This window comes from Neolamprologus multifasciatus, chromosome 22 (genome assembly GCF_963576455.1).
Source record: "Neolamprologus multifasciatus chromosome 22, fNeoMul1.2, whole genome shotgun sequence".
Taxonomy (NCBI): Eukaryota; Metazoa; Chordata; class Actinopteri; order Cichliformes; family Cichlidae; genus Neolamprologus; species Neolamprologus multifasciatus.
In genome coordinates, this window is record NC_140459.1 from 31,726,778 (window position 1) to 31,741,827 (window position 15,050).

Consider the following 15,050-nt stretch of genomic DNA (forward strand, 5'->3'; position numbering starts at 1 on the left):
ATTTAGTAACATAGGGTCAGTGCAACACAACCAGGCACTTTTACATCAATAGCTCAATTATGTCCAGCAATATTGTCAGAAACCTTTTGATACACAGACTTTGCTCATCTCATATAGATGATCGACATTAAATGCAGTCATGGGGGATCAGTTGGGCTTCAGAGGTGCAAACATAGTATGAAATTGATACATATAATGGCTATTATCTTGTTAATAATTTTCACCTCCTCACTACGTACGACTCTGGATACTGTAGCTCCAGTGAAAACTAAGGTCTCTAATCAGAAGTACCTGACTCCGTGGTGTAATTCTCAAACACGTACCCTAAAGCAGATGACTCGTAATCTGGAGAGGAAATGGCGTGTCACAAATTTAGAGGATCATCATTTAGCCTGGAGAAATAGTTTGCTGCTTTATAAGAAAGCCCTCCGCAAAGCCAGAACATCTTACTATTCGTCACTGATTGAGGAAAATAAGAACAACCCCAGGTTTCTCTTCAGCACTGTAGCCAGGCTGACAAAAAGTCAGAGCTCTTTTGAGCCAACCATCCCTTTAACGTTAACTAGTAATGATTTCATGAACTTCTTCACAAATAAAATTTTTATCATTAGAGAAAAAATTACCAATAATCATCCCACAGATGTAATATTATCTGCAGCTACTCTTAGTACCATTGATGTTAAGTTAGACTCTTTTTCTCCAATTGATCTTTCTGAGTTAACTTCAATAATTACTTCCTCCAAACCATCAACGTGTCTTTTAGACCCCATTCCTACAAAACTGCTCAAAGAAGTCCTGCCATTAATTAATTCTTCGATCTTAAATATGATCAACCTATCTCTAATAATCGGCTATGTACCACAGGCCTTCAAGCTGGCTGTAGTTAAACCTTTACTCAAAAAGCCATCTCTAGACCCAGCAGTCTTAGCTAATTATAGGCCAATCTCCAACCTTCCTTTCATATCAAAAATCCTAGAAAGAGTAGTTGTCAAACAGCTAACAGATCATCTGCAGAGGAATGGTTTATTTGAAGAGTTTCAGTCAGGTTTCAGAGCTCATCACAGCACAGAAACAGCTTTAGTGAAGGTTACAAATGATCTTCTTATGGCCTCTGACAGTGGACTCATCTCTGTGCTTGTCCTTCTTGACCTTAGTGCAGCATTCGATACTGTTGACCATAATATCCTATTAGAGCGATTAGAACATGCTGTAGGTATTACAGGTATTGCACTGCAGTGGTTTGTATCATATCTATCTAATAGACTCCAATTTGTGCATGTAAATGGAGAGTCCTCTTCACACACTGAGGTTAATTATGGAGTTCCACAGGGTTCAGTGCTAGGACCAATTCTGTTTACATTATACATGCTTCCCCTAGGCAGCATCATTAGAAGACATAGCATACATTTTCACTGCTATGCAGATGACACCCAGCTCTATCTGTCCATGAAGCCAGATAACACACACCAATTAGTTAAACTGCAGGAATGTCTTAAAGACATAAAGACCTGGATGACCGCTAACTTTCTGCTTCTTAATTCAGATAAAACTGAGGTTATGGTAAATGGACTGGTTCTTATATAGCGGTTTTCTACTCATCTGAGCACTCAAAGCGCTTTACACAACTTGTGCATTCACCCATTCAGACCCATTCGCACAAGCACATCTTTCTAAGTGCTTTATAGCTAACATTCACACACATTCATACTCCGATGGATGCATCGGAGAGCAATTTAGGGTTAGAATCTTGCCCAAGGATATTTGGCATGCAGACTAGGGGAAGCCAGGAATCGAACCACCAACCTTCCGATCAGTAGATGACCTGCTCTACCATCTGAGCTACAGCCACCCGGTTATTGTACTCGGCGCTGAAAAGCTTAGAAATATGGTATCTAACCAGATTCTTACTCTGCATGGCATTACCTTGGCCTCCAGTAACACTGTGAGGAACCTTGGAGTCATTTTTGACCAGGATATGTCCTTCAACGCGCATATTAAACAAATATGTAAGTCTGCGTTCTTCCATTTGCACAACATCTCTAAAATTAGAAATATCCTGTCTCAGAGTGACGCTGAAAAACTAGTTCATGCATTTATTACTTCCAGGCTGGACTACTGCAATTCATTATTATCAGGATGTCCAAAAAACTCACTGAAAAGCCTTCAGCTAATCCAAAATGCTGCAGCAAGAGTACTGACAGGGACTAGAAAGAGAGAGCAGATTTCTCCTGTTTTGGCTTCCCTCCATTGGCTTCCTGTTAAATCCAGAATTGAATTCAAAATCCTGCTCCTCACATACAAGGTCTTAAATAATCAGGCCCCATCTTATCTTAATGACCTTGTAGTACCATATCACCCTATTAGAGCACTTCGCTCTCGCTCTGCAGGCCTACTTGTTGTTCCTAGAGTATTTAAAAGTAGAATGGGAGGGAGAGCCTTCAGTTTTCAGGCCCCTCTTCTGTGGAACCAGCTTCCAGTTTGGAATCGGGAGACAGACACTATCCCTACATTTAAGATTAGGCTTAAAACTTTCCTTTTTGCTAAAGCATATAGTTAGGGCTGGACCAGGTGACCCTGAATCCTCCCTTAGTTATGCTGCAATAGACGTAGGCTGCCGGGGGATTCCCATGATGCATTGAGTTTTTCCTTTCCAGTCACCTTTCTCACTCACTATGTGTTAATAGACTTCTCTGCATTGAATCATATCTGTTATTAACCTCTGTCTCTCTTCCACAGCATGTCTTTATCCTGTCTTTCTTCTCTCACCCCAACCGGTCGCAGCAGATGGCCGCCCCTCCCTGAGCCTGGTTCTGCCGGAGGTTTCTTCCTGTTAAAAGGGAGTTTTTCCTTCCCACTGTCGCCAAAGTGCTTGCTCATAGGGGGTCATATGATTGTTGGGTTTTTCTCTGTATCTATGAAGTGCCTTGAGGCGACTTTTGTTGTGATTTGGTGCTATATAAATAAAATTGAATTGAATTGAATTGAATATACTGCTGTGTATTGAAATTCCTCTTGTTTTGCATAGAAATACACTGAACAACATACAAAGCATAATATATAAAATAACATCTACCTGAGTTTTTTCTTTGTAAGAAGCCTCTCATGTCCATTGTTGTGTTCATCAGTACATAACTGAAACTGGTTTAGAGAGCTTTATTTAGCCGTGGAGGGTAACAACTGAAAATATGAAATAAACACACATGTAAGCTATGACTCTCTAAAGAAACAGCATTGTTGTTGTTCGGCTTTTCATTTCGCCATTTGTTGATTTACTCGAAGAGCAAGTAACTTAACATGGGTCAAGTGATCAGTTTGATATCAATCTTTCGTGATACGCCGTCATATTTACATTATTTGTACAGTACGAATGATTTGCTTTGGTACCTGGTCAAACTTAAGCTTTCCTCTGTCTGCCTGTCTGCACTTCTCCAACAGCAAACTCACAGGCAGCAGCTTCTCCCCCCTCGCATACATGCGTAAGTGCTGTGCTCAGTCGCCTAGTGCCTGAGCTCGGATCATACCAAAATTAGTGGGAATTTTTGTTCTTCTGCACATCGTACAGGTCAGCTGTTACATGCAGATTCCAGTTTTTACGGTGGAACATGAAAAAAAAAGCAAATTCCAGACTGTAACTGGCAGTAAAAAGCACAACATGTTCTGTGGATTGGAGGTGATTGACTACATGGACGTTCAGCCTGCAGCTGACGAGCTGTGATCGTATAGTGGTTAGTACTCTGTGTTGTGGCCGCAGCAACCCCGGTTCGAATCCGGGTCACGGCATTGAGGTGAAGCTTTTAAAGCAAATACAGCAGATAAAGTGGAGCACGAGTTCAGAATTTAATGACAAAAAAACTGCTTCCATAAAGTCTAAGGCATAAAGGCTTTGACTTCTTGATATGATTCATCAACGCTGGAACAAGGACATTTTTACATCATGTGTTCCTACACAATAGGTGGTACTTAAACAACTAAACATTTTCTTATATATTACACTACAATTTTTATTTGAATTAATACCAATTTTACTTTATTATTTTTATTTTATTTGAGAAAATGTGACATAACTTGATACAAATAGCTGTTTTTAAACATCATTTTGATTTTTTTAAAATACTTTAACCCCTTTTTTTTGGCTGTATTATGTCTTTGTTGGAAATCTTCTGTTTAATCAAAAAAATAATAATTCAGTGTCTTTTACTGTTGCATGTCATCCATACTCTGACGGATTTTTTCAACAACTTTGTGAATAAAAATGTACAGGCACAAAGTCTGGTCAAAGTGTTCGTCCTAAACACGGTGCTGATCTCAGCTACCAGAAAGTCTTATCTGAAGCTGCTGTTTCATCATTACGAAATCTCAGGGTCACCCTGTGTTTTTCACTAAGCTGGGAAAGTTTCATGTTAAATGCTTGTGATGCTCTTGCAGTATAACAACATATTTACTGGAGCACTTCATATTTCTGTAATTCTTGTGAATGTGATAACTCAAGAAAGAAGCAACTTGGATTTTTCTCAACCTCGAGGTAAAAGTCAGAGGCCAAGTTTTCTGCAAATGTTCTTATGCGATAACTCGAGAATGAGGCAAAGTATACCTTTTAAATGGAAAAAATGAAAACACACGCAAACAACTATTTACCACTAAAAACATGAAGGTCCCCAACTACAAATCACAACCACTCTGCCGTGACCCGGATTCAAACCAGGATTGCTGCGGCCACAATGCAAAGTACTAAACACTATACGATCACGGCTGCAGAGCAACTGGTCATCTGCGATCTTTATTGTGCTTTTTCCCTTATATCAATCTCAAAATCTGTGTCAATGATGCGCACATTTACGCACGTGGCACAGTAACAATATCTCCATTAACACAGGGGCGTCTCGTGGTCTGACGGTAAATACATTTTGGTGATCTTCTGCACATCGTACAGGTCAGCTGTTACACGCAGATACCAGGCTTTAGCGGTGGAATAAGAAAATGCAACATCCAGACTGTAACTGGCAGTGAAAAGCACAACATGTTTGTAGTTCCAATGTTGATACAACCTAAACGTGTCAAACTTAAAATGTACAGTCCTGCTTAGTGGGTTTAAAATGGACTCCTGTGGATTGGAGGTAATCGACTACATGGACGTTCAGCCTGGAGCTGACCAGCCGTGATTGTATAGTGGTTAGTACTCTGCGTTGTGGCCGCAGCAACCCCGGTTCGAATCCGGGTCACGGCATTGAGACAAAGCTTTCAAAGCAAATACAGTGGAACCCTGAGTTATGAAATTAATTCATTGCCGAGGGTTTTTTGTAAGTCTAAAATTTTCGTAAGTTGAAACACCCATCACGCCTTTTGAGCGAACGATAGGCTACAGGCTAATTGCTAACTGCAACAACAATATGTCGTTCAAGTGGAACAGCGAAGCGCAAGTACGAACGCCAAGGGGGTTGTCACATGATTCGGAAGGCATTGTGGGTTTGAATCATTATTCAATTACACATATGTTTCATAAGGAGTCGGAGCAGGTGGACAATCAGTCAATCAGTGCAGCCTAAAGGCATTAACTGACAAGTAATTCAGCAAAGCAAATACATGATCACGTCTTACCACAAGAGGACGATAAAGGCATTAAAAGGTACAGTCTTATCAGTTCCCAGAAAATGAAATGTTTTGGGAAAGTCGTTGCTTCAAAAAACAAAACAAAATACAAAAAATACAGTACTGCATCCTGTCTCAGTACTCAGGACGCAGAGTGAGAAGGCACCAAAAGATAAAAAGTGAAAACAATGAGTCACCACTTAAAATGAGATGCTCCCTTATTTGAAATCACAACCACTCTGAACCGGGGTTGCTGCGGCCACAACGCAGAGTACTAACCACTTTACGATCATGGCTGCACAGCACCCAATCATCTGCATAATACATCATCAGATCACATCCTGCTTTCGTTGCACAATGTATGGAGCTCTCTGAGTGGTTGGTCAGACACCGGCTGTCTCCCAGCCTGGATTTTTGTAGCTCATAGCTTCGCTCTGCTAAGAAGCGTGTGCGCTTGTACAAAGGCCGTTCAGCCTCGGGATTTACACTCGGCTTGACATGGATATGTGAAGAATGAAGGGACCCTGCAGCGAAACGGAGAGCGCAACCTCTGACTGTGTGCCTGTTTATTCAGTCTGACCACCTGTTGAAGGTAACGCGCTAACATGGCTAACGCTAGCATCACCGCACGTAACTCTGTTATTTTAAGGTTATCTTAGCTTATGAAAATTTTACGTTGCAGCTGTACGAGCTAGCTACGTGTTTTGTAAGCTGCTGTGCTCTTCACAAATAAAGCTTGAAGCAGCTCAGACTGTTAGAACCAGCACTGAGTCCTGTTACATTTATACAGTGTTAGAGCAACGGATGCAGCCTACAGCCTTTAAACTAGCAATTAAAATGCTGACAGTAAACTCATCAGTCCAGATGTTACCACATTACTTTGTGATACTTGTGAGTTAAAACAACAGAGACAGGCTGATTAAAATAACAGCTGTCAGTTCTCACATTCCTTATATCAAGACTGGAGATCACACTACTGATTTCAGTTCATTTAATATGTGAGTGCACAGATTCATTCTCAACTGGACATAAACGATGATCAAAGGTTGTATATATGATGAAGTCATCAAATCCCAGCCTCTAACACAGTGCGCTGAATCTTAGCTCTGAATGTCCAGTATATTCTAATCAGTACAATTTAAGCATTCACTGAACCTACAGTATCTACACCTGTGTGGCAAATGTGTGGTAAAGACACAGATAATGAAATTTAATTATTAATACAATATACATCATGAAAAATGAAAGCTGAAATTGATTCAGTTTAGTACTTTTCTCTGTATGCTCTGTGATTATAAAGTTCTTAAATTCTGTGATATATACTGTAAATGATTTTCACAGAGGTCTTAAAGTACTTAAATCACTGCTGATAGTCTGGTTGTTTATTTTTTCACGTTTTTGTGTCTGTAGGGCTGTTTGATGACGATTTGGACTCCTATGGGAGATGAGGACACACCCACATCTGTTCCATACTGCAGCCATGGATGGTGTTATGGCTCTGAGTGGGAGATAAACAAACAAGAGAAATACCGATCAGCTGATCATTGATCAGTTTCATGATTGAAGTAGCAACAGGAGAGGGAGGGGGAGAGAATGAGAGAAGAAGAGGCAGCTGTGCAGCAAAGACACAGAATAACTCCAGCTTTGTGTCTTTTTCCATTGTAGCTGAAGTACGGGAGAAACTGTGTTCCTTTTCAGCTTAATATGAAACGTGTAATATTTTCTCTGAATACAGGACGATTCCGTTTTTTACGGGACATTTGGCAACTCTACTAACTAACCTTATGAATAAAATAAAGTTCACTATCAGTAACATCATAGCACCCAGCTGTATAGAAACTCCATCATGCTAGCTAGTACACAGTACGAGTTATTGTAACTGACTGTAAAAAGTCAGCACAACGAAAGTAAACTCCACCTAAACTTGGTTCATATCTGACCCAGATAGACTGCAGGTCATAACTTCTTACCTGAAGTTCAGTTCACCTGATACTTGGACCGGCGACCGCCTCGGGTCTTTCCTCCTCCCCTTTCTCTCATCCACCTGCTGGCCTCTGTGGAAGCTCCGCCATAGCCACCACCAAACAACTGAGTTATTTTTACACATCTGGCAACAGCTGGGCAATCCACCACCTTTCATTGTTTATGAAACAAGCAAAAAAAAAACATCGGCCCATAGAAACAAAAAATCACCCTACGGTTGTGCCATTAGTTAAATCTTGGCGTGCCAGCTGTGGCATGCGTGCCCAGGGTTGCCGACCCGTGGTCTACAAGATGTTGTGTCCTATCCAAAAGTTCTTTGCAATTTTACATTGAGAAACATTATCCTTAACATATTTGGCCCGCGTAAAGTACTATGGCCATCACTCTGTAATTGATAATTGTTTAAATAACCCATGTCTTAAGTCATTCCATCATACAGAAAATAAAAAAGCAGCGTGGATCACTTTTACATGACAAAATGTTAGAAATATAAGCCGTTCATAACAACCTGAAAGGTTGGGAGTTTAAAATGCAAGCCAATCGAAGCAGAAGACTATAATTTCACAGAGTATACAGTGTCCATTGTTGTGTAGACATTTATAAATAAGAGCTTAATAAAGACGCTTCATTTCTTAAGAAATATGCAGGTGGAGTGATCTTTATCAAAAGTGGAAGTTACATCTGTGGCTAAACCATTATGCACCACAACTTTAAAAATCTATAGTGCGTGGCTGTGTAAGTAAGGGGTGGCTTGCCCTTCTCGTCCCGCGTGTAACAAACCATCTGTTGGCAGTAGTGGATTTGACACCTCAGCATTGTGGAAGTGGGGAAAGTTACTTCTGGCTGAGCATAAGATTTCTGCTTACAACTTAGAATCTCAGTTCTAAATGAAGTTCAAATTCAAAACGCAGTCATTAATCTTCCAACTGTATCTTTCTGTTCTGACTTTGGAGTCCTTGTTTGTTTACTCAGTCGTACTTTGGGAGTCATACTATTTTGATACTGGGGAGAAAAGGGTATGGTGTGAGAGACTAAACCATTACAAACAAAACTTCAAAAATCTAAAGAGTGTGAGACTGCTAGCTGTGTCGTTCAGCAATAAACTTATCTACAATGTGTTAGTAATAGTGATGTGTCGGTCGCGAACAAAATGGCTCTTTGACGTGAACGACGCGAGCCGGCTCCTTATCGCGAGCCGTGGGTTTGTTTTTTTTCTTTCTCTCACCCTCTCTCTTGCACTTTTTTTCCGCTTCACTCCGCACGCGAGCCTTGTGCTTTGCGCTGGGCAGAGGGGGGAGGGGCGGTAGTTACACTCACAGTAGCACAGGAACAGAGCTGGAGGGAGAGACAGAAAGAGAGCCAGGGACAACAACGTCACATTAGAAAGGTATAGTAATCATCCACAACTATTTTCAGTTGCGGATGATAAAGGATTCAGAAAGTTTATTCATGCAGGCCCATATGACAGAGAAAATCTCACATCAATAATCTCACCCGTTCTGCCTACTTCCATCTACGTAACATTAACAGATTGTTTCCTTCTCTTTCCACCCAGTCTACGTCCATTCTTGTCCATAGACTTGTTACCTCCCGTATTGACTACTGCAATTCTCTTTTGCATGGTCTCCCCCAAAAATCCCTCCATAAGCTTCAACTGGTTCAGAACTCTGCTGCTTGCATTATCACCAGAACCCCCTCCTACCAGCACATCACCCCTGTTCTTCAAGAACTTCACTGGCTCCTTGTGAAATTCCGGATAATTTTCAAACTTCTTCTGCTCACCTTCAAGGCCATTCATAACCTCGCTCCTCCTCTGACCTGTTAACCACCACCTGTTCTGCCCGTTCACTTCGTTCTTCTTCTTCTATCCAGCTTGCTGTACCTTCCTTCCGCCTCAACACCATGGGAAGCAGAGCTTTCAGCTGCTCTGCTCCCAGGCTGTGGAACTTTTTGCCCCCAGAAATAAGAAACATTGGTTCTCCCCCACAGTTTAAATCCCAACTCAAAACTCTTCTGTTCAAATCTGCATATTCACTGTGAATCCACTGTTTGTTAATTTTATCTTGTGCTTTTATTTTATTGTTCTTATTCTGCCATTGTTTTACTAAGTGTTTTATCCTATTGTAAAGTGTCCTTGGGTGACTTGAAAGGCGCTCATAAATAAAATTAATTATTATTATTATTATTATTAGAATGTGCATCTTCTTTTTGTTTTCATATTTTAATTTATATTTAATTGTGTTGTGGTTTGCAGTGTTTTGTGTTGTTTCATTTTATTCATTTGTTTAAAAGGAAAAAGCTGAAAATTTAAATAGTTAAAAGTTGAACTGTGACTAGTTGGTTTTTGTATTATATGATTTATTTATTACGTTTTATGTGGAGTGAATAAATAACAAACTCCAAAACACGTAAAAACTCCAAAACACGTACAAACTCAGAAGCACATAAAAACTCAAAACACAAACAAAAGACAACAGAATGGCTCCAGGATGCTAGGCGCAGTGTTGAGCTTTTGTTACCTAGTGGCTACACAAGCCAGCAAGTACCAACGACTGGATTTGGTGTGTGGTAGTAACAGGTAAATGAAAAATGTTTTTAATTATTTGAATAAATATATGAGTGCTTGTGTATAAATACACAAACCATCCACATATGCTTTCAATTGTGTCATTTAAGTGATCTAGGTAGCTCTGTTTTGTACGGAGCCCCGCAGGGGACATGGGAGAGAAAAAAATATAAGACAGACTTTTGCAAAACTTTTGCGAGATCTCGCAAAACTTTTGCGAGATCTCGCAAAAGTTGAATTTCAACAATGGCGGCAGCTACTTAGTTGTAATATTACTCCCTCTGGGTTACAAAATACACTTTTAAGATATTTTTAGGCGTGAATGTAGTTGTGTGTAAACGTCAGATATCTGCTCGGTTTACAAGACATCACATATTTGCAAAAGTGCTCCGACGTTTTTGGAGATGTATGAAACTTTTGCGAGATCTCGCATAAGTTTTGCGAGATCATGAGTTTGTTTTGCGAGATCTCGCAAAAGTCCGTCTTAATTTTTTTTTCTCCCATGTCCCCTGCGGGGCTCCGTAGTTTTGGAAGTTCAGTTAACGCTAGGAATGTGTTTTGGAGTTTGTACGTGCTTTATTTCTAGGGGCCACCACATATATTTATATATAAACATATATAAAAATTTTTTTACATTAGTAATTCCTTTTTGTGCAACAAAACAACCTGAAGAGCCGGTTTGGAGCCAAAAGAGCCGGCTCTTTTTAGTGAGCCGAGCTGAGCCGAAAGAGCCGGTTCTCTAAAAAGAGCCAGAAATCCCATCACTAGTTAGTAAAGAGCAGTGTTGGGACTAACGCGTTATTAAGTAACGCATTACAGTAACTACGTTATTATTGTGGTAACGAGCACGGTAACTAGTTATTATGCCAAAATCAGGAACGCGTTAGTCGTTACTGGGATTTAGATAGGGTCGTTACTCGTTACTTCGTGTGGTGGCTATCGCGGAGCTTCCACAGATTCTGTAACATTAGCAAGTGGTGGAGGCCAGCAGGTGGATGAGGGAAAGGGGACGCAGAAGGAAAAGAGACCCGAGGCAGCCGCTGGTCCAAGTGTGAACTGAACTTCAGGTAAGAAGTTATGACCTGCAGTCTATCTGGGTCAGATATGAACCAAGTTTAGGTGGAGTTTATTTTCATTATTCTGACTTTTTCCGTACTGCGTACTAGCTAGCATGACGGAGTTTCTATACAGCTGGGTGGGTGCTATGAACCCAGATAGCAAGGAGACATTGAACAGATGTTGATTTTCCATCTGAACCATCAGAATCGTCATGCTTGAAATGTCAACACAAAACCAATGTTGAAACAACATTGAAATACTGATGAAACCTGACAATGACATTGAAATAACATTGATTCACTGTTGTTCTGTCATCGTTGATTGTTGATCTATTTATAGTTGACAAGGTGACAACAATCACGTTGAAAAACCATTGATTTATGGTTTCGCGGGAAATTAAAGCTGCTACCACTTGGACTATTCCATAGCCCCCCCTCTCACAGTGGTACATCCCTTCAGGTAACCATTGTCTTGTACAGTAGAGCGGGACATTAGATTTACTCTCAGCGGAATTGACCGGAGAAGGCATCAGTTCATGCACTGCACTGGCCTGCACCACGATTAATATAAGGTAAGAATGAATGACTTTTGTTCTATTCGTTATTTCCACGGTTGCATTTGAATAACAGTAAAAAACAAACAAACTTGTTAATGTGAAGTTTCGGACAAAATGTGGGAGCCCGAAATTGTGTCTACTTTCATCTTACAATCCGGCAACAAATAAATTGCACTGCGAACAAAGTCAACAAAGAAAACATTTTCGTTTCATACTTTTCCGTTATATTCCCTTACAAAGCTAGCTAGCTATCTTTAACGCTTCGAGGGTTCCTTTGTTCTTGCCGTCGCCTCGGCGCTTGACCCAGACTTTCGCTCTGTAGTTGCTTTTTAGCATAGTACTACAAAAAATTGTAAATCTGTGATATATGATTGATAAACGTAAAGGTAACTGTATAAATGTGTTCAATGACTTTGTTACTTTTAATGATTGGAGAGCACCCGCTTCGATTCGCACTCAATTCAAACTTTACGTTGCACGCTCACCTAACTTTACGTTGCACGCTCACCTACCTTGCGTTTGCACCTTTTGTCCACACGTAAACTGCGTTTTATTATTTATTTATTAGTTTTTCGCCTCTCACTGCTTAAGCCATTAATCTTTCTGGAATTGTTTTTTTAAACAGATGCGACCTCGCAAAAGATATTAGCTATGCTGTCAGACCTGACGACAGCTGTTAACGAACTCCGTGAGGAGGTCAGAGCCATCCGCCATCCCTGCTGAAATGAATCGGTAGATGCTGGGGTACTGCCTCTGGATTATAAATTATAAAGGTTATGTACACTTTGTAACTATAAAGTGTAATAGCTGTCAGATGTGATTTAAATACATAACAACGGCCTGTTGATTAAACACACAAGCACTTGCATACACATTTAAGACATGAGACATGCTAATTCCATCTCTTAAAATGTGTCTATAGGTGAGACGCTTTGCCTTGATTGGAGGGACCACACTGGAGGTGCGAGTCTGCCGTGTAATGGCTTATGCCATTACAAATGAGCTGGCCTCGGTACTCAACTGGGCAGGGAAAAAAACCAAGGACCAGACAAAGCAAAAAATGGCATTTAAAGATACAGCGCTCTGCAAATGCATATATGGTGGTAAGTTTTACAGTTTTTTTGCTATATTACTTTGTCTTTCTTAATAACAAGACTTTCATGTCCGGTTAATCTGGAGATGGAGTCTTTGGTCTTTGGCTTGTTTAGTCCTCGGGTTGTAGTTGTACAGCCCGAGGACCCCATGTTTATTTTGTTTTAAAGGCTACACGGCACACCATGCTAAGACTTATCACTTTTTCCGCTCATAGCTCTTTGGGAATCAAATGCGGCAGTTTGCAGATTTACGCCTGGTGACTTTCATGTTTATCAGCCTAGGAGTTTACATACTTTCTCCCCGCTGAAGACAGTTAACAAGAGCTTATTCATGTGCTCTAATTCAATTTTTTTGTTTGTGTGTGTGTATTTTTTTCCTAGATGGCCTGACGCAGCAGTTAGGGGCAAACTCTATGTCCGAGTTTGTCTTTGCACAAGCAGTGCAGAAATGGCTCCGATACGCCCCAGATCGTATGGGTATGGGTGGTGCAGGACGCACATCATGCATCCCCATCCCAGAGTAAAAAATTACAAACTTCTGTGAAACATATAAATGTAAATAGGAAACTGTCTTTTAATAAAGTATTTAGCAAACGAAACACGCCAATTGACCTTTTTTTGTTTATTTTTTTTTCTCTGTTACATCACATGCAATGCTTTCTTATTTTAGGATATTAATATTGACATGATACATTGTGAGACATTTGTTGTTGTTGTTTTTTTTTATAAAGGGTGTCCAATTTGAGGAATAAGTACAATTATGTGTTTAGGTGGTTTAAGTATTGATGGAAACATGCAGTAGTTTAGTATTGGTTAAAATACTTATAAAGAAAGGTAGATTTCCAGTCATGATTTAACTGTTGTTTTAATAAAAAGCAACTGTGCGAAAGAGGTGGAAAATCAACACCATAGCTCAACAGTGTTTCAATATCAGAATCTGACATTGTTTCAATGTCAGGTTTCAACATTGATTCAACATCAAAACCTGACGTTGTTTCAACATTAAAAAAGGGTGCAAGAGTGACGTTAGGTCAACGTCACACTTCAACGTTGGTTCAATGACGTCGCCTGATATTGACTCCACGTTGTTTCAATGTTTCCTTGCTATCTGGGAAGTTAATGATGTTGAACTTTATTTTGTTCATAAGTTATTAGAGTTGCCAACCGTCCCGTCTGGTATTCAGAGAAAATATTACGCGTTTCTTATTGAGGTGAAAAGGAACAGTTTGTCCCGTACTTCAGCTACAATGAAAAAGACACAAAGCTGGAGTTATTCTGTGTATTTGCTGCACAGCTGCCTCTTCTTCTTTCATTCTCCCTCTCCCGTTTCTACTTCAATCATGAAAACTGATCAATGATCAGCTGATCGGCTCTCTTGTTTGTTTATCGCCCACTTTGCGCCAGAAAGAGGAAACCAGCCGATGTCGCGTTAAACAACAGCAGCATGTTTAAGCTTGATCAGCTGTTGTTAGAATTTATTTAATATTAATTTCTAGTATCGGCTGATGTTTGCTGGAGCCACAGCTGCAAAAAAGCTGCTGCATGATATCAGTTTGGATATGTGGTGAGAGGGAAACATGAAGATGAAACCAGGAGATGTCCTTACTGAATCATCAGAGCTGAACAGGTGATGGAGAAACAGGTTTACCTTTTAGGTGACATAAATGAGTTGAAGGGAAGTTATGAACTGTTTCTGAGAGACAGATAACACCAGGATCCTTTTTACATAGCTCACAGCTGGTAACTGTGCAGGTGCGGATCTACCAAAGTGTTGCCAGGGGGGCCAAGTAGGGCATTAACAGGGAGAGGTGGGCACAAAGAAATACTTTTCTTTCTTATTCTCATTTAAAATGTCTCGCTTTTAAAAAATAATTATCTGAATCTTACAACAAACGATTGATAGATTGATTGATACATATATACCATCAAAACTCATCACTGTCACAACAGCGTTTGTTTTCATTCAAAGGCTTTATGATTGTTCCTATAATGGTGGGCCAGTCTCTAGTCAAAATGCCCGGGCCGATTTTTTGTCCCAGTCCAGCCCTGTATGCAGCTCATCTGCAATCTGGTGTTGCCTACATCTTCCTATTCAGAAGGCAGAATTTCCGAGTTCTGAGTACAATCAAAGCACCACGACTGCAGTTTTTGTGTTGGATGTAAAAGGCGCACATGACGCTGTGACGTAGGCTAGAATCATGGCAGC

The 15,050-nt window shown here is 40.3% G+C and overlaps 1 protein-coding gene, 1 long non-coding RNA gene and 2 other non-coding genes across 4 annotated transcripts in view; 3 read left to right on the forward strand and 1 right to left on the reverse strand.

Moving 5' to 3' along the window:
* LOC146493773 (uncharacterized) overlaps window positions 1–15,050 on the reverse strand; it is a 561,837-nt gene that overhangs the window by 121,348 nt on the left and 425,439 nt on the right. The gene's annotated exons all lie outside the window — the stretch shown is intronic.
* On the forward strand, window positions 3,709–3,780 carry trnah-gug (transfer RNA histidin (anticodon GUG)). The gene has a single exon. It is a non-coding gene; the product is annotated as a tRNA-His (tRNA).
* trnah-gug (transfer RNA histidin (anticodon GUG)) lies at window positions 5,153–5,224 on the forward strand. Its single transcript has one exon. It is a non-coding gene; the product is annotated as a tRNA-His (tRNA).
* Window positions 12,522–13,349, forward strand: LOC146493780 (uncharacterized). The gene is made up of 2 exons (XR_014871786.1): window positions 12,522–12,853; window positions 13,226–13,349. It is a non-coding gene; the product is annotated as an uncharacterized LOC146493780 (long non-coding RNA).